Source organism: Triturus cristatus, chromosome 10 (genome assembly GCF_964204655.1).
Source record: "Triturus cristatus chromosome 10, aTriCri1.1, whole genome shotgun sequence".
Taxonomy (NCBI): domain Eukaryota; kingdom Metazoa; phylum Chordata; class Amphibia; order Caudata; family Salamandridae; genus Triturus; species Triturus cristatus.
The window spans coordinates 37081398-37101897 of record NC_140593.1 but is presented as its reverse complement, the minus strand read 5'-3'; the positions used below and the strand labels follow the sequence as shown (position 1 = coordinate 37101897).

At 47.8% G+C, this 20500-nt stretch overlaps 1 long non-coding RNA gene across 1 annotated transcript in view; it reads right to left on the bottom strand.

Annotated features, from left to right (window-relative positions):
• LOC146788770 (uncharacterized) overlaps positions 1-17094 on the bottom strand; it is a 31011-nt gene extending 13917 nt beyond the window's left edge. The window contains exons 1-3 of the long non-coding RNA XR_014969709.1: positions 17068-17094; positions 12143-12184; positions 9145-11744 (exon numbers count right to left, since the gene is read on the bottom strand). This is a non-coding gene — a long non-coding RNA (uncharacterized LOC146788770). The remainder of the gene's footprint in view (positions 1-9144; positions 11745-12142; positions 12185-17067) is intronic.
• Between the last annotated feature and the right edge of the window lie 3406 nt (positions 17095-20500).

Sequence of the window (20500 nt, the reverse complement as noted above, 5' to 3'; positions counted from 1 at the left end):
TGGCCCATAGTTTTGGGCGCTTATGGAAAGAACGTGGGTTCCTGACTTCGCATGGAACTAAAATTCAGAATGGTCAGTTGGTGAATGATCTCCTTGAGTCATTGACCTTGCCGTTACAAGTTGCGATTGTGAAATGCAGTGCACACAAGAGGGTTACTGATGATGTTGGTCGTGGTAATGCATTCGCGGATGAAATCGCAAAAGAAACAGCAAAGAATGTGAAGAATCGATGTATGTTGCAGGCCCTGCAAGATGGGTTGGTGATGTTGGAATGTGTGAAGATACGATAGAAAGTGTGAAGTCTATTCAAGCTGAAGCTTCAGGGAAAGAGTTGAATGTGTGGAAAGAAAGAACGGGTAAATTGGATGAAAACGGTTGTTGGGTTGACTTGTCAGAACATCAGCGATGGTTATTACCCAATGCTTATGTGCTTGCAGTGGTGACGATGGCTCATGGAATGGCCCATATTAGTGTGAAAGGGATATGTAAGCTGTTAGCTCCAGTATGGCAAAATGCTGGAATTCCTAAATGTGCAGAGAATGTGGTCAAGAATTGCATGGTGTGTCTAAAATACAATCCTGGTAGGGGAACCCCAACTCCAGCTGGTCATTTTGCGCCTCCAACGTATCCGTTCGAGGTTTTGCAGCTAGATTTCATCCACATGGAAAGGTGCAACAATTTGAAATATGTACTTGTTATTGTCTGCGCTTTCTCAAGGTGGATAGAAGCGTATCCCTTAAAAGACAATACTGCCTTATCCACAGCTAAAGCCCTTGTCAAAGAATTTTTCCCTAGATTTGGAATGCCGAGAATGGTCTGGAGTGATAATGGGAGTGAATTTGTGGGTCGAGTGATGAAAGAAGTATGTGAGGGACTAGGGATTCAGCAGAAGTTCCACGCTGCAAATCACCCCCAATCAGCTGGATTAGTAGAGTGCTATAATGGCACCTTAAAATTAAAATTGGCCAAGATTCAAGCGAGCTCTGGTCTTAAATGGCCTGACGCTCTGCCTTTAGCACTCCTGTCAACGAGAATGAATGCGCACTCACGAGTGGGACTTAGTCCCTATGAGATTGTGTTTGGCCGGCCGGCCAATATATGGGGTGTGCCAAGGCCTACAAAATTCAGCGAAATCGAACATCCAGTACTGCTTGATTATCTGTATGAATTGACGGCTAAATTGCGTGTTTTACACCAACAGGTGCACGATACTCTGCCTCAGGCCTCTGAAGCTCCAGGACATCCTATCAATCCTGGATCGTGGGTGCTGGTCAAGAATTTTCAACGGGCAAAGAATGATGAGCCCCGTTGGACCGGCCCCCACCTCGTCCTTCTGTCTACAAGATCAGCTGTCCGAGTGAAAGGAAAAAAGAACTGGATCCACGGTGTCCATTGCAAAAGGATCCCTTTGCCTCTGCCATATGACCGGTGGGTCCAGGAGGGGATAGCTGATTCTGAGACCGAGACCGTGCCTCGTTTCTTGCCCTTTAGCGATGCGCGTGTGAAAGGAACAAGCTCTGAGCAAGAAAGTGACAATATTTTGCAAGAAGCTGTGCCACCGTCAATTCGATTAGACACTACAGAACCTGAACTTTTGTTTTAAGATCAGACAGCACCCGGAAGAAATCGCTACAATTTAAGGCCGAGAACTATGGACAAATAACAATTCTTTTCCTTTGATATTTTTGGGGAGTACCTCTCTCTCTTTTTCATCTGAGAAACTTTTTTTGATTTTTGTTTTTTCTGAACCACCATCCGGGTTCAGCTGTAAGGTCGCGGTGCCAAGACTTTGGGGTACAAGCCGGAGACGTTAGGTCAACGGTTCTGGTTAGTCTTGGGCGTTCCCTGGACCGACAGGTGTACTCTTGAGCAGAAGAAACTCACCCGCCGCGAACAGCACGACTAGAGGATGGAGTTTTTCAAGATGGAGAGACCCGTTGAGGAAATGAATTTTAAGAAAAGAATATGTAAAGTAATGAATAGCAAACGTTTTGTAATATTGTGTCTGTTTGTACTATTTAGTATGATGATGTTTTCTGTAGGTTATGTATTTTTGTCTTCTCAAGTGCCATTGACACCCACTATACAGCCCATACCTCCTCCTACTGTCTCCTTACACTCTTTCCACCCTCTGCCTGAACACGAACAAGCTAGACGTTCTGAGTTCGTAAACAATTTGTTTATTCAACTCCTGCACCAGCACCAACTAGTTATGAATACAACAAATTGCTGGGTGTGTGGTTTGATGCCCCACACCATTAATAAGGGTATCCCATATCTAGTGCTGCCGTTTAGCTATAATGGGTCATCATGGGCATTCCAGACTATGTTTCTTTTTGCACTAGATACCTACTCCCCGCGACCACCGCGTTCCATTAGACCTAGCACGAACAATAAGGCCTTGATGAAAGGAGTTGCTGATATAAGCAGAGATATCGATGCATATTCATCTATTCCCAAGGATGAGCTGCGAGCTTATGTAGGTTGGAACGCGACGGGGTATAGCATTAGTCTGGGCGAAAAACAGCGTAAAAGTTCATCCCCAATTTGGGTAGTACCCCACATAGGTCGGTTCTGTTTACAAGGCAATGGTCAGAATCCAAGAGCTCAACTAGGGAAGAGTGACTGTGCTGAGACGTACACTTTTCCATCACAGTTTTCCCCTGCGTTTCTGGCTGCCAAGGGTACCTACTTTGTTTGCAATGACCGAGCATATACATGGTTGCCCCCTGATTTCTCGGGCACATGTTATATTGCAAATTTGCTACCACCGACATTTACTGCTGCCTCTGATTATCACAAGACCAGAGTTGTGAGAGGCGTTGTTAGCCAGGAGGATACTGCCGGTCAGGAAGCGGGAGACTTCTTCATGGGTTTCCTGCCGTTTTGGGGACCAATGGTCAATAGTAGGAACCTGAGACAACTGACTCGTGTAGTTGAATCCACTGTTAATATAACGGCTGGTGCCCTTGGTAATTTGACAGCTGAGCTCCAAGCGGATCGCCTCATGACTTTGCAGAACCGTATGGTTCTAGATGTCATACTTGCAGACCGTGGTGGGGTATGTAAGGTCATCCAATCTAGCTGTTGCGTTTTCATACCAGATAGCGCTCCAACAGTCTATCAAGCCATCTCCAAACTGCATAAGATTTCCGAATCTATTCACGTGGATAAAGGAGATTGGTCGATGATGGGGTGGTTCTGGGAACTGATATCAGCTTGGGGATGGAAGATTCTGATGGTCATTGGGATGATCTTAGCCATCCTTTTCCTGTTCTGTCTGTGTGTACAGTGTGCTCCTGCAATATGTGGCCTCTGTGCTACATTGTGTATAAGGAAACCTGTATCAAGGGACGAGCTAAGCAATAGGATGATGCTACAGCAACACCTCCATGACATTATGAATATAGATCTGGACTCAGATTAGTACGAGTATAGTTATTGCCCATGTAAGGGCAAAAGGAGGGTCTGTGGTACTTTAAATTTCGGAACCACGCAGGAGGCATGGCCCTACCATGCCGATTTTGGTATCAGCGAACCGCAAATGGTAAATGCGATATGAACGAGTGTTTTTATAATGTTTCACCGATGAATTCACCTAATATACGATACTACATATTGACTCCGTGGGTTCCATTTTAGAGTGGTAGCCATCTTGTGGTTGCCCTCACATAGGCTGCACGTTAAGGCCATACATAGGCCTAAAGGACACGTACACCTTCTAATGACTTCTTTGTGACCTGTGCGAACTGACTCCGCTGCCCGAGGTCAGTCCGGTCTCACGAGTTCCCCTTCCTACGGCCACATGTTATTAGCATCAGGGTTTGACACACCATAAAGCCTTTCATCCCACACGAACCCCAACTAATCGCTTTCACACCTGACTCTGTTTCCTGCTTTATGGCTTGTTTTACGAGGAGGAGGTGCCCGTTTTTATTGGGGTCTGCTGATATCTGATGAGGGTTCTGAGCCTCGCTGGGTAAATAATTGTGGGCTGGCCGAACTGAAACGTGGGATCGTCATCATGACTCTGCCTTTTTGTTTGTAATGTATACGTATGAATGACCATACCTTAAAATGAGGAATGTTGGCCTGAAGCATGATATTTTGTATATAAGGAGAAGACTGGCTTCGTGTTTTTGAGCAGTCTCCTGAGAACATACCCGTGTGTACTTCTAGGATACCTGTTACTGGCTGCAGTCAATAATAAAAACGATCTTTGACGCCACCGCAAGACTCTGTGTTTCTGTGGTCTGAGACAGGAAGAACTCCAAGTCTTTGGGTGTGTCCCCTGGCACCACTGGGTTCTTGAAAACCCAGTACTTCACAGTGTCTTGTATTTGATGCGATTTTCTATACGCAGCCAGTGTAGATCTTGAAGAAAAGGAGAGACGCAGGTCCTCCTGGGAATATTACACAGGAGGCGGGCCGCTGAATTTTGGACTAACTGCAGTTTCCGCAGAATCTCCTGGTTGCCCCCCAAGTATAGTACATTCCCGTAGTCTAGGCGTGATGTAATTAAGGCCTGAACTACTGTGCGCTTGGTGGAGTCCGGGAGTATCCAGAGGATCTTCCGTAACCATCTCAAAATGGTAAAACAGGTAGCTGCAACACTGACCACCTGTTGCCGCATCAAGAGAAGATCGTCCATAATAAAGCCGAGGTTCCGCACCTGCTTCACTGGCTGGGGAAGAGGACCCATTGTAGTAGGCCAATGTTGGGGGCCCCAAAGGTGTTTGTTATTACCTAGTATCAGCACCTCCGTTTTCTCACCATTTAGTTTTAAAAGATTAGTCTGCATCCACTCCGCCACCTTACCCAGACCAAGCTGAAGCGAGGAGGGAGAACTTTCCTCTCCCGCTGATAGTGAAAATAAGATCTGGGTATCATCTGCATATGAGTAAAGAGCTAAGCCAGAGGTCTCCACAATATCCGCCAAAGGACGTATATAGATATTGAAAAGCAGAGGGCTAAGTGAGGACCCCTGGGGAACTCCATATGCAGATGGGCGGATAGAAGATGAGGCAGTTTGTGAAAAGATCTGAAAGGAGCGATTCTGTATAAAGGAGGCCAACCAGGCCAAGGCTGAACCCGCTACCCCTGCAGACCTGAGGGCGTTCAATAGGATGGAATGCGACACAGTGTCAAACGCGGCACTTAAATCCAGAAGGATAAGAGCCGCCGATTCTCCCCTGTCAAGCAGAGAGCGGAGATTCTCGGACACTCCTAGTAGCGTGGTCTCGGTGGAAAAATGCGAATGAAAGCCTGATTGAGAGGGATGGAGAAAACCAGACGATTCTATGTACAGCGACAAATGGGTGTTAACATGTCTCTCAAGAATCTTGGAGAACATAGGCAGCAAATAAATCGGGCGGTAGTTTGAAAGAATTTTGGGGTCCGCTGTAGGCTTTTTAAGAAGAGGGACCACCATAGCCCGCTTCCAGTCCTCGGGGACAGTAGATTCTCGAAGGGAGGCATTTAAGAGGGCCTGAATAATAAGAAAGGAATCAGGGGAGAGCTGACGAAGAATATCCATCGGAACTGGATCCAGAGGGGAACCAGATTTAACCTTAGATAAGCAATCAGATAAAGTTTGTTGATCCAGCCAGGGCCATTTGAGTAACAAAGGGCGGGCAGCGACAGGGACTGGCAGTGATGGTACAAACTGCAAAGAAGAAGATGGAGGCTGAGGTCCCAAAAGGGAACGGTAGATAGTTTCTACTTTGGTGGTGAAAAAGTCTGCAATCTCATTGCAGCGAGGCTCGTCGAGCGAAGGTGGAGATGGGGAGGCCTTGGAACCAGCCAGATTTTTGACCATAGCAAAGAGTGCCCGAGGGCGGTTAGAAGAGTTATTTATCTCGTCTATTACAAAGATGGATTTTGCTTTCCTACAGGCCAGATGATACTGTCCAAGTGCTGCTCTGTAGGTAAGTTTGCAATGAGGGCTGTAGCTCTTTCTCCACCTACGTTCCAAATTCTTACATTCAGACTTCATGAGTTTTAACTCATCCGTGAACCATGGTGCCGGAGTGTGGTGACCTAGGCTACGTTTACGACGCAAAGGCAGATGAAGTTCTATAGCAGAAGACAGCCACGAAGAGACTGCTAGGTTCAAAGGCAGGAGAGGGAGATCAGGGTCTGGGCGAGAGGCAAGTAGAGAGGTATTAAAACCAGGGAGGTCTAATTTTGACCATGCTCTGTAATAGCTGACCGAGTCTGAGCTGTGGACTGGAACAGATCTCTTAAGCTGTAGACTAAAATGGATGGCATAATGATCAGACCAATCCAAGGGGGTAGACGGGCTGCATGCGTAGTCAAGGGTAGAGAAAATTGGATCCAAAAAGTGCCCTGCCTGGTGGGTCGGGCCATGATTACGTAAGAAAATGTTCAGTGCCTCCAAATCCGTCAAAACGGCACTGATTAAATTGTCTTGCGTATTTTCCAAATGTAGGTTAAGGTCCCCCACAATGGTGAAATTGGCCGACTTTAGAGCGAAAGGGGCAACTAATTCTGCCAGTGATGATAGCCAACTCGTGGAGTTATTCGGGGGGCGATACATCAGTATACCCGAGAATGTCCACTGGGGAGTGACTGTCAGTTTGAAAAGAGCAGCTTCACACATGGGAAACAAGAGGGCTTCAAGGGTGCATACATAGCTAGATTTAAAAATTACTGCAATGCCCCCACCTCTACCAGAGGCTCTATCACACCTCACCGCTACATAGCCCGAAGGAAGGGCATTGGCCACATCAGGGCCAGACCCAGAGTGAAGCCAAGTTTCAGTCAAGAACACTGCATCGGGCTGTTCGGAGTGAAGGAGGTCAAATATGTGGGCCTTGTTTTTGGGCAGAGATCGACAATTAATACTAATTAGCTTTATGGTCACGTTTCCAGAATCTCTGGGGGTTTTAGGGGACAAATGTTGGGACAGTGGTCTGTTTATTTTAGGTTTCACAAATAAATTGCATTGAGGACACTTACGATAACAGATGGTAGTCATGTCCATAGGGTTATGGTGTAAGGAGGTGTCATGTAACCGTCGCAGATCAGAGGCAGAATACTTATAAGTCGAGCCGCTATTCATGTACGAAGCGGCATACTGACTGGCCGCTGGACGCTCCAGGGCGCGGACGGGCGCGGACGGGCGCAGACGGGCTTGCCTCTGGTGCGCCTTCGGCGCGCCACCGGCGCGCCCACTGCGCGCGCGCGCTGCGCCCTGGCATCCGGGTGTTAAAATACGTCCGGTCGTCAGGCCAGGGGCGTGCCCAATCAGCCAGCAAAGTCCTCCCTCTCTGTTGAAGATCTAAAGACGAGAGGGAGGCAATGCCACAATAACGTAGCCACAGAAATATGAAGGGTGAGTGTGCCCGGGACCAAATGTACCGTGAGTAAGTTTAAAATTTTAAAATGCAAGTATGCAGCCAAAGAGGAATGACGAGGCTTCCCACCTCGCTCACATCACACGCTCACTACACACAGCGATCCACTAAGTCGCTGCGCGCTGGCATCCGGGTGTTAAAATACGTCCGGTCGTCAGGCCAGGGGCGTGCCCAATCAGCCAGCAAAGTCCTCCCTCTCTGTTGAAGATCTAAAGACGAGAGGGAGGCAACGCCACAATAACGTAGCCACAGAAATATGAAGGGTGAGTGTGCCCGGGACCAAATGTACCCGTGAGTAAGTTTAAAATTTTAAAATGCAAGTATGCGGCCAAAGAGGAATGACGAGGCTTCCCACCTCGCTCACATCACACGCTCACTACACACAGCGATCCACTAAGTCTAGAAACTACCAGGGGCGTGCTGCTGCTGGGGCTCAGGGGAAGGCTTGCCTCCCTGGGCCCTGCCCAGCCCCTGGGTGCCCTGGATGCTGGAGGACTTCTTTTAGGACCCTCCTGCCTGGCCTGAGGATGGTTGGGAGACTATCCTTGCCCTTCATTCCTAAAGACTTATTATTTTTGATTGCTGAGGACTTGTGCTTTTGGAGCTAGGGCTCCTTGCGCCCTGTGAGCGCTTTGTTTTTATATTCCATGGCCTTGAGGACTGGGACTGCATATAGCGCCTTGTGTGCGCTTTCTTTCACTTCCCCTAGGAGAGGGGAGTGCTAGGGCCTCGCAGCGTCAAGCTGCCCATCGCTCCGGAGGGAATCCCCAGCGTTGGGATTCCCCCCCACATTGCCGAGCGGGAGCCCACCCCGCTGATTGATCGTGTTTGCGGGTGCCCACCCCGCGTATTAATTTTAAATAGAGGGAGCCTACCCCTCATTGCTGCCTACTGGTGCCTTTATTAATGCTGCGGTTGCCCACCCCGCTGTGATTGCCTTGGCGGGAGCCCACCCCGCACTTTGCTGATGGAAATCACCGCTGCTGCCCGGGCCAAAGCAGAAGCCAGGCGGCATTGTGCCTGGCGGCAGGCGGGACTTCCGGTTTTTCAGAGGAAGTCCCGCGCACGCCGCCGCCTTGGAAACCGACCGGGAGAAGGCGGCTCGGAAGACTGCGCAGGCCTCGCGGGGCTCCCGTGAGTTGAGGGAGCCCCGCGCATGTCCCGAGAGTCCCGGGTCCCAGGAGGGGGCCTGGGTGAAGGAGAGAGGTGGCCGGAGCAGGCCGCGATAGCGTAATACCGCATGCGGGGCTCCCGTGGTATAGAGGAAGCCCCGCGGACCGCCACATAGACCGAAGTCCACAGAGGAGCAGGGAGGCTCCCCCGTTGATGTCCGTCAGTGCCGATCCCAGCCGCCAGATGACCCCGAGCAGCCCCGGTGAGTAGGGGCTTCCTGAGCGGACCCGCCGTTGCGGGCCGCTCCAACGAGGGGGCCACATTGCTGTTTTACGGGCCAGAGGGGCCCGTGTGCGCTCCATCGGGGCATATTTGTTTAAAGGGCCCCAGTGGGGGTCCCAATGGCCAGTGGTGCCCATGCTGCCACGTGTGAGGGGCATGTTTATTCTAAGAGCCCCGTGTGGCTCCCAGGACATAATTGTTTCCAGAGCCTACAGGGCTCCAACATGGGCCATGTTTGTTCAGAGCCGAGGTGGCTCCAACGTTGGCCTCATCATCCTTAGAGCCTAGGTGGCTCCAACAAAGGGGCCATGTTTCTGCCTGGCTTTGGCGCACGCCTTAGCCAACCAGAGATCCCTTATCTAACAGCAACCATAAAGGATGCAGGTGATTTCGGTGGAAGAAGCAACTGTCCCTCTCTTGTCACAATCGGCTTGTCCTTTTTAAATAAGTTCTTGATCTTTCCGAACCAGGACTTTTCTCTTTCTCTGGTGGATCGTAATACATAATTTTCTCTTTTCTCAGTATCGCTAGATTTCTCCTGCAACTATTCTGTTGTTTTATCCACTCGTAGCGCGACTCACACTAACGCATCCATCTGGGGCGTCTGTCACTTTTGCAATTCTCCAATCCCAGCGCGACTCGCACTAACGCACCAATCCAGGGCGTCTACGTCACCCTGTAATTCTCCACTCCTAGCGTGGCGCACACTAATGCACCAATCAGGAGCGTCTACGTTTCTTACTGACTGGCCAATCCCAGCGCGGTCTTTCTGACGTCAACCTTTCTCGCTACTCCTGCATCTGCTGACCCCTCCTTTACAAAAATTTTCAGCAAACTTTCTTACATTCACTTTTTACTCAAATTCTGTTAGTAACGACATAAATACGCCACCAATATCTGTTTCGCTAACAAAACGATAGTCTTGAACTTTTTCACAAGAATTCTGTCTTTCCCGAGAGCAGCGCATCAATCTGCCCTACTACGGAATCATTACATCCGTCGATAAAGTAGCACTTCCCTCTACCTTACCCTTCTAGCAAGCATTAACTAACCGTTTCCCTGGAAATAAGACACCTGTTGGAGACGCACTGCTCCTGAGAAATAAAACCAGAGTTTCACAATTTAGTCGTATGCGGTTTCATTTACACACTTTCATACGGAAAATGTAGTTCTTTCACACAGAATCATGTCTTTCCCTAGAGCAGCGCAACAATCTGCCGTGCTGCAGAATTATTACACTCGTTAATAAAGTAGCATTTACTTTACCCTTCTATCAAGCTTAGGGAACACCTATTACCTTTCCAGTGATAAGCGTAATCAGAGTTCATATGGACTCCTGGTACTTAAGACCAAACATTTCACAGGTGGCCTTCGCTACCCATACACCTCTTTCACACAGAAATATCCCTAACGATAACACACGACGATGTTATCAAATCAAACCCAGACAATGCTTCGTGCAACTTCAATCGTCACACGTTTTCCCCGTTGACCTACAGGGCACAATAATTCCGTCTTTCCCGAGAACAGTGCTTACCTCTGCCCTACTACGGAATCATTACAAGCATCCAACTTCCTACATCCCTGAAGTCTTCAAAAACAACATAGAACTCAACGCGACTCAACATAGAGTGTTAATACATAAACCAATACTTATCCAAACATCCGCAATCAATAATCAATATTCAAAAAATAAGAAATCAATAAGCAGTAATCAAATCTATAAGCAATACTCACCAAACCAATGCAATAAAACCATCATTCTGCTACCAGAAAAACTGATCCAGCGCGAGACCTAGAGGAAAAGAGAGGGGGAAAATATCTATATACACAACTATCCTTCCTGCGTCGCAGACCCGACGTCACACTAGCTCATTCACACACGCAGTCATTGGTGGGGCCCATAACACCAACACACACACGTCTCCACTCACGAGTCTACACACAGGAGGGATGAATAATTCAAGTGCTGGACATGGGGGGGTTCCTTATAACCTATAGGGAAGAAAAGTTATTTTACAAAATATACATTAGCATCACCACCTATAGAGTCCTAATCCTAAGCATCAAGGCACTCCGCCCACTTGGTCGATGGACAAATTAGTTGGATTGGTTGATGGTGATTTAGAACCAGCTAAAACACATTTTAATACTCAAAATCCTTTACTCTCTTCATTGAAAAACCACAAACTCGTAATTTCTGTTAATCAAATATTTGTTTATCTAAATATTGTTTGCAATTAATATTAGCATTTGTTTCATCAAAAGTTTAGAATTTCTGGTTTAATTAATACAAATCGCAGGACATTATATTTACCTATTCTTGCTATCTGGATTTTCTCTAATTCATTTGGCTCTGCATAACCGAATTAGCCGTTAAATTGTCCAAATAAAGCAGGCCAAAGCTCAAAGTCCGAAAGTTCTTTGCTCAGCACGTTACAGTCCCAAAGATCTCCAAAGGACCAGAAATCGTGCAAGCATCTGTCATCGCCTGTGGGGTCAAAGAGGGTGTGCAGTCATCGAAGCCTCCGAATGCGAGCATAGATGTCAGGAAAATGGAGAATGGAATGCCCCTCCATATTCTACTACTCTTTTTATAATAAATTTCGGGAAAACATGAAACATTTTTAGGCGGCAAAAGTCTGTGATTCTCTGATCGAAAAACGGACGATTTTTATTCTATGAGGATGTCATGGATTTTGCTGGTTCACTTCCGTAGCTCATGTTGCCCTTATGCAACAATGTTTAATGTTTGCTTGTATGTCCCGATTGTTCATTTAGACCAGTTTTTACTGACTGAAATTTGGCAGTCCACCAAGATCCTATCCTTGACCGGGGACATGGTGAGCTTAGGTCGTCAGGAAGTTCACGGAGCCATCCGAGTCTGCGCAGTAGGCATCGCTCTCACGAGAGGATGGCCACTTCTGAACTCGATTTCTGACGCCATTTTTAGGTAGGCCCAAATGTCAACTTAAGCGAAACAAACACAAAAGAATAATTAATACAAAGAAATTATGATTCTAATGTTAAACCCTCACTAATCCCTTTATGTATTAGTATTTTCCTAGCATATAGCAACATTTAAAGCGATAATATTCACCTTTAGGATCCAAACAGGAACACAAACATCACATAAACAACATAAATCATGCGATATCTAATTATCACATGTACTACTATTAATATGCGTACATATTTTAGTTATTAGAGTTATTTTGCCATGCATATATCAATTCCCGCGTGTAATTGGTGTATGCAAATGGTTGTTTTAGTTACACACTGCACTCCGTTAGTAAAATTATAATGAGTAGGTTATATAGTTAGACTATTCATGCAAAATAGCGGAGGTATACAAAATTTTGATCTACCTGCTCCATCACAACCTATGGCACTCGTGCAGCCTCCCCCTGCTGAGTGAGACAGCTTCCGTGAATTATGTATTTTGAAACCACTAGCTGTGCAGTAACACCAGGCAAAGACGTAAAATAGATTCGCTGCTATAATATGATGACGTAGATCTAGCATAGCTAGGGTAAGTGCCCGGTGAACTAGAACAACATTCACTGTTAGGATTTTTAACATAAAGCCCAAACATGCACACTTGGCGAGGCAACACGTCTGCCCAAAAACAGAATGAGATGTCATGTCAGACGATCATGTCACGATATGCCATGTTGTACGGGGAAGCTGTACTATGCCGCAATGTTGTGTCACATCAGGTTATGGTATACTAAGCTGTGTCGTTATGTGTTAATTTGGCATGTCATACTATGGCATGTTATACGAGTCTCTGGTTATGTTATGTTACGTCACTGTATGGTATGCTAATATCAGAACATGTCGGAGCATGGTATGCTAGGTATGATGCGATATGGTATGGTGTTTAATCTCAGATAGCTCTTTATGAGGGTCAGTGCAGCTCTAAAAAGCGTTTTCGCGCTTCCAAAGCTTTTTAGGCACTATATAAATATTAATACAGCACACATGTGCGCGTGGCAGTCTGCGCTAGACATGTGGGCGCTGCCCTGCTTTTTGCTGATGTCCCTGGTGCGTGCTCTCTCTCTCTCATTCTCTGTCTTTCTCTCTCCCTGCCATTCATTTCCAAAACTTATCTTTGAACTTCTCCTCCGATAACATTGCTTTCCCAGCACCGGAAAAGTGAAAGCTGCAAAATTAAGCTTGGTGGGGAATAAATGAGGAAAGAACAAACAAGGAGCGAGGTGCGGGTGGTGGTAGGGGGTGACAACACCTAGGAAAGCGGCCGTGCAACACGGAGGAAAGCGGCCGTGAATATTAAACATATGCGCAAACCAGGCGCCATTTATGAGTCACAGAATGTTTTGATAATTGCCCTTTAGATAAATCAGTTCAACGTCCCGCTCTTCGTGTCTGTCAGCAATTCGCTGTTGTTGCAGTGTAATAGTGATAATTACTGATCACGTGCCAATTAAAGCTTTTAAAGGGTGTCAATAGATTCCAATCGATCAGGCAGCTGCAGCAGACACGCACAAACTCAAACATGCACACTTGGCGAGGCAACATGTCTGCCCAAAAACAGAATGAGATGTCATGTCAGATGATCATGTCACGATATGCCATGTTGTACGGGGAAGCTGTACTATGCCGCCATGTTGTGTCACATCAGGTTATGGTATACTAAGCTGTGTCGTGACGTGTTAATTTGGCATGTCATACTATGGCATGTTATACGAGTCTCTGGTATGTTATGTTATGCCACTGTATGGTATGCTAACGTCAGAACATGTCGGAGCGTGGTATGCTAGGTATGCTATGTATGGTGCGATAGCTCTATATGAGGGTCAGTGCAGATCTAAAAAGTGTCTGGTCTGCTGTTCACATCATAAGGTAAACGGTTCGTTGTGTTTGCCCCTGAGTCCCAACGTTCACTATTAAAATGTGAAGCAAAACCTACTTGCTCGATTTCTGTGAATCTAACACGAAGCAAAATACCCAGGGCACAAGTCCTAAAACAAGCATGCAGTGCACTTCGCGCCAGGCGGAAACAAAGCACCAGGAGCTCAGGAGGAGCAGAGTTCCTCTCAGCCCTGCTTGGTGAGCTTTGGTTTCGTCTTCATCTCTTATCTTTATGGGGCCATGTGTTTCTAATTAGCATGGAGGCGCGCACTGGCCCCGACCTCTCAAAGGAAAAAAATCTTGACGAAACCAAGATTTTTTCCCTTTGAGAGGTCGGGGCAGTGCGCCCCTCCACGCTAATTAGAAACACATGGCCCCATAAAGATAAGAAAGTGTTTCACGACAGCCGTGAAGCAGACGAGACAGTCCGGATGGGCTGGACAAAAAGGCAAAAGGGCAGCAGCTACAAAACCCCATTTCCAATGGCACTCCACCGTTTAGCATAAACAGTGATTCAAGCCAATGGAAATAAGGGGCGGGGCTTTAAGCCCCCTTCTGAAATATACTCTTTCACAAAATCTCTCGCCGAGCGAGCACAGCTTTGCGCTGCAACGCCAGGCGAGACCTAAAAATGAGGGGTAGATCAGTTTTAAAGGGGGAGGATTAAAGAGGTTAAAGAGGGATTGCGAAAATAGGTCCTGCACCATAAATGAGAGTAGAAAAACAAGATGGCCACGCCCATGCAAACCGCGTGGTGCCATTCATGCGTGATATCCAATGCGAGGACGCACTTGAGAACCGTGTAGTGCTGTGTGCGCATGATTTGCAATGCAAGGACGCACTCCCCGTTGCAAATGGCAATGCAAATGGGCATCCAGAAAACTCTGCCCGTACGTGGAACTCCACAAAGCACAGCAGAGTTTTTTAGCCAGTTTGCGGAGTTCAACATAGCAGAACTCCACTAACTCCGCCTAGGCCTATCTGTAGCCCAACATGCAGCTTTGCTATCTTAGGAACACATCTGTAAGGGCTCTGTAGCCTGACGTGCAGTTCTGCTGTCAGATGCGTACTTCTGCAAGGTCTCTGTAGCCACACATGCAGCTCTGTTGTCAGAGGCTCACACCTGTAAGAGCTCTGTAGCCCAACGTGGAGATGCTGTAAGAGGCAAACGCTTGTAAGGTCTCTGTAGCCCGACGTGTAGCTCTGCTGTCAGAAGCACATGCCCAGATGCTTGTACGGTCTCTGCAGTCCGGCGTGCAGCTCTGCTGTCAGAGGCACAAACCTGTACGGTCTCTGTAGTGTGGCATGCAGCTCGGCTATCATAACCACAAGTCTGTACTGCCTCTGTAGCTCAATGTGCAGCTCTGCTGTGAGAGGCACACACCTGTAATGTCTCTGTAGCCCAACATGCAGCACTGCTGTCAGAGGCACATGCTCACATGCCTGTAAGGTCTCTGTTGCTTGGCGTTCAGCTCTGCTGTCAGAGGCACACACCTGTAAGTTCTCTGTAGCCCAGCATGCAGGTCTGCTGTCGGAGGCACACACCTTTAAGGTCTCTGTAGTATGACGTGCAGCCCTGCTGTCAGATGCACATGCCTGTAAGGTCTCTGTAACCCAACGTGCAGCTCTAATGTCAGAGGCGCATTCCTGTAAAGTGTCTGTAGCCTGACACGCAGCTCTGCTGCCAGAGGCGCCCACTTGTAAGGTCTCTGTAGCCTGGTGTGCAGCTTTACTGTCAGAGGCAACACCTGTAAGGTCACTGAAGGCTGACGTACAACTTTGCTGTCAGAGGCCCAGGCCTTTAAGGTCTCTGAAGCCTGGTGTGCATCTCTGCTCTAAGAACACATGCCTGTAAGGTCTCTGTAGCCTGGTGTGCAGCTCTGCTATCAGAGGCACATGCTTGTATGGTCCCTGTAGCCTGAAGTACAGCTCTATCGGAGGCACACACCTCTAAGGTGTCTGTAGCCTCAAGTGCAGCTCTGCTCTCAAGCAAACATGCCTGTAGGTGCTCTGTGCCTGACGTACAGCTCTGCTGTCAGAATCACACACATGTAAGGTCTTTGTAGCTTGGTGTGCAGCTCTGCTGTGGGAGACACCCACCTGTAAGGTATCTGTAGCCTGACATGCTGCTCTGCTGTCTGAGGCACCCGCCAGTAAGGTCTCTGTAGCCTGGCATGCAGCTCTGCTGTCAGAGGCACATGATGTAAGGTCTTTGTACCCTGGAGTGCAGTTCTGCTGTCAGAGGCACATGCCCACATGTCTGTAAGGACTCTGTTGCTTTGCGTGCATCTCTGCTGTCAGAGGCACACGATGTAAGGTCTTTGTACCCTGAAGTGCAGTTCTGCTGTCAGAGCCCACACCTGTAAGGTCTCTGTATTCCAGCATGCAGCTCTGCTGTCAGATGCACACACCTATAAGAACTCTGCTACCAGAGGCACATGCCTGTAAGGTCTCTGTAGCCTGATGTGCAGCTCTGCTGTCAGAGGCACACGCCCACACGCCTGTAAGGTCTCTGTAGCCTAGCATGCAGATCTGCTGTCAGAGGGACACACTTGTAAGGTCTCTGTAGCCTTGTGTGCAGCTCTGCTATTGGAGGCACATGCCTGTATGATCTCTGCAGCCCGGAGTGCAGCTCTGCTGTCAGTGGCACATGCCTGTAAGGCCTCTGTAGCCTGGTGTGTAGCTCTGCTGTTGGAGGCAAATGCCTGTAAGGGCTCTGTAGCCCACCAAACAGCTTTGCTGTCAGAAGCACATGCCTGTAAGATTTCTGTAGGCCGGTGTGCAGCTCTGTTGTCAGAGGCACGCGCCTATAAGAGCTCGGGAGACCAACATGCAACTCTGCTGTCAGTGGCACACAACTGTAAGAGCTCTGTAGCGCAACATGCATCTCTGCTATCAGAGGCACACACCTGTAAGGTCTCTGTAGCCAGACATGCAGCTCTGCTGTTAGAGGTACACCCCCACACACCTGTAAGGTCTCTGTATCCCAGTGTGCAGCTCTGCTGTCACAGGTACACACCTGTAAGGTCTCTGTAGCCCGCCATGCAGCTCTGCTCTCAGATGCACAAACCTGTAGGATCTTTGTAGCCTGCCGTGCAGCTCTGCTGTCAGAGGCACATGCATGTAACGTCTCAGTAGCCCAGCCTGCAGCTTTGCTGTGAGCGGCACATGCCTGTAAGGTCTATGTAGCCCAATGTGCAGATCTGGTGCCAGAGGCACACGCTTGTAAGAGCTCTGGGGTGTGGCGTGCAGCTCTGCTGACGGAGGCACACGCCTATAAGTTCTCTGAGGGCTGCCATGTAGCTCTGCTGTCGGAGGTCCATGCCTGTATGGTGTCTGTAGCAGTGGCAGCTGGTAGGGGACGGTGATGGGGGGCGCGGAAGGTGGGGGTTTAGGAAATACAAAAAAGAAAACGTACCTGCCGTTCGCCATCGCCAGCTGCCGCCTCTCCTCCCAGGAACAGGAAGCACCCAGGCTTCCAAACTCCCCTGACCAATCACGACGCTGCTGATAGCAGAGTTGTGATTGGTCTGAGCAACATGGTTTGGCACTCAGAAAGGGAAAGGGAGCCTGGGCATGTTCTCAACCCAGGCTGTGATGCAGCCCTGCCCTAACCTGGCGCAACTGGAATACAAAAAATAAAATGATAAAAAAGGAAGCTATTAACATTTTATTTTTTGCATTGCACTGCTTTTAACCAGTGGGGCGATACTAGCCTGTCGTGTAGCTTTGCTGTTAGAGTCACACGCCTGTAAGGTCTCTGTAGCCCAATGTGCAGATCTGGTGTCTGAGGCACATGTCTGTAAGGTCTCTGAAACCCGGCATGCAGCTTTGTTGTCAGAGGCCCATGCCTGTAAGGTCTCAGTAGCATGACATGCAGGTTTGCTGACAGAGCACACGCCTGTAAGGTACCTGAAGCCTGATGTGCAGCTCTGCTATCAGAGGCACACGCCTGTGAGAGCCCTGTAGCCTAACATGCAGCTCTGCTGTTAGAGGCACATGCCTGTAAGAGGTCTGTAGACTGAGTGACATGTCCAAGTGTGTTAAATCACTAATCTGAGGTCCGTTCCATTTCAGACAGGGCTGGATTCTGGCAGAGGTATAGCAGGAGAGTTTTTCCAGGAATTCTAGCTTGTGGCCCGGATTAGCTATTCATATGAAGAACATTCCAGGGTGTCTGCCCTGGCTTGGGGAAGGAAGCTCACGCCCTACTGAAGGAGAGAGGAAGCTTTTCAGCAGATATTACAGTATGGGTTGTTCTGTGTCCATGACAAGGCTGGGGTTGAGTCCACTGCCTGGGTTTTAACCTTCAGGGGAGCCGAAGGTGGCTCTATCATTGGGGAAATGTCCATTCCCCACACCCGAATGAAGCTGGGAAGATGAGAGGTGGATGAGTAAGACACCCACCAGGTGTTGTGGGGTTCCATTAGTGCACACCTATAAACTATGCACTTTAATGTAATTTTCTGTGCAACAAATAAGCGACCAGTTCTGTCTGGACAATTTTTGACTGATGCACTTGAAATGAATATTTATCATAAAATGTTTCTGAGCGAGCTGAAAAACACCTAACAGTATGCCAATATATTGCCAGTAATGCAAAACTCTAAAATCAATTCTATTTTCAGTGGTCCTACTGTGAATACAGGCCAGTTAGTATTCCAGACTGTTTCCTAAGTCTGTCTGCTGTTATCATTTTTAACTCTAACTGATCAGTGCAGGGAGGACAAAAATCGAACTAAGTGCAAAGCATACGCCCTAGTAAAAATGGTGATCCTTCCGTGGTGCTTATATGTTATGCAGAACTCTCTCTACCGTATACCACGGGCGTACTTCCTCCAGTAGGACCGTCTGTTGGTTGAGCTATTATGGTGGACCAAAAGAAAAAGGGTGAAATTAAATACATTACAAAGAACGTGGCAGCAGGGGGGACTGGAGGTCCCTAGGTTGGACTTCTATTATATACACAGCTTCAACATGCTGTACAATGGTTGATGAGAATGACAACTGGGAGTAGTGGCTATTGATGAGTACTCACCAGGAGATTCCTCTCCCGGATCTCCTAATGTTAAAATCACGGCTGCCCGAACAGCTCCCATATATTGTTAGACATGTGGCCTCCACCTGGGAATCCGCAATTAAGGTTGCGGTGCAAAGAGCGCCCTATGGCCCGAGGCCCCGCTGTGGGCAGTAGTACCGTTCAATCAAATAAGCCAAACTATGTCCACTAGGGAGGCTGCCGTATAATGGGGGATCTGTATTTGGGTCAGCGGTTTCTTTCCAGGGAAGAGGTGGACTCAACGTTTGAGCTGGGCAGAGGTCAGTACCTTCAAAATATAAAATTTTCGGTGGTGGCACAGGAGCTGTGGCCGATGTTCCCGGTGGAGCCGCCCATAACCGCCACACTTCAGGCCCTTGTGACCTTCGCAGGAGGTAGTAGACTGGTATCTCATATCTATAGGGCGCTATGGGGAGGATGCACATCCACTCCTGGTTGAAGACAAATGGGATGCAGCACTAGAGGAACCCCTAACAGACCTCGAATGGAGAATGGTCACGAAGGGGTTAAACAGATCAGCTCCAATACCAGATTTAAACTCACCCAATGTAATATTGTCCATCAGACCTATCTAACTCCACAAGTACTTCATGAAATATATCCAGATCGACCTGCCTGATACCCCAAGTGCGGTTATAATGAAGACCCATTCCTACATATGCTATGGGAATGCCCGGAGCTGCGACTCTTTTGGGAGTCGATACTGGAGCGCTTAAGGCAAGTAACGGGGTGGACGTTGCCTCAATCCATTAGGGAGAAATTTTGGGGTCTTATCCCCAGCCCCAAAGGGGAAAAGCTTGCATGTAGATTCCGCCAACTGGGGCTAGTGCTGGCCAAGAGGAGGATAGCGATTAAATGGATGGGCTCGCAACCGTCCAAGGTGGAAAATTGGGCCAAAGACTTAAGGGAATGGGCGACAGCAGAACTAATTTGAATGAAGTGAGTCAGGAGAGATGAAAAGTTAGAAAAGGATGCGAGAGCTTGGTATGTCTTGATTTCAGAGGTCCCCATGGGGGATGCCCCACCACACAAATGTTGGAGATAACACAAGCTGATCAAGATGGATTGGGAGCGGAGGTACAGCGGGAGGGCAATCTTAGCTTGAGAACAGTGTAGTACTCTTGTTATGAGATGTAGTCAGGCAAAGTAATAAATGATAGAGACAGAGAATTTATACATATGTTGTATGAGAGTAGGATCTGCTTCACATGTTTACCCCCACTTTTTGCTGGTGTTACACTGTTTTTCGACTTTAGTCTGGCTGGGACCCTGCTATTCAGGGCCCCAGCCTAGCTGCTTCCTCTCTAAAATGATTCCATGTACTTTAGGTACAGTTCAGATTGGACCTGAGGTGCCCTTATAAGCCCCTAGTATATGGTATACTATGTACCCAGGGCATAGGTACCCCAGAGGCCTACCAGGGGCTGAAGCATGTATTATGCCACCCCTGGAAAGCCACCCAAAATGACACCACAGGTCTGCTACTGCAGCCTGGGTAAGGTGGTGCATTCACCCCTTACTGAGATATAGTCAAGTCAAGTCAAGTCAATAAACTTTATTCGGTTGTGCGAATTGACAACCATAAAAGCATTTACACTACATTTAAAAAGAACACATTAATACATAAAGATAAAATACAGTTGTAAGATAAGCAGATGAAGACAAATATACAACAAGCATTCAGAGTATTTTGTGGAGTCCATTATAAAAAAGAGGTAATAGCAATTCATATATTATTTTTATCCTTCCATACTATTTCTAAATTTTACTGCCAATTTTAAAAAACTACATA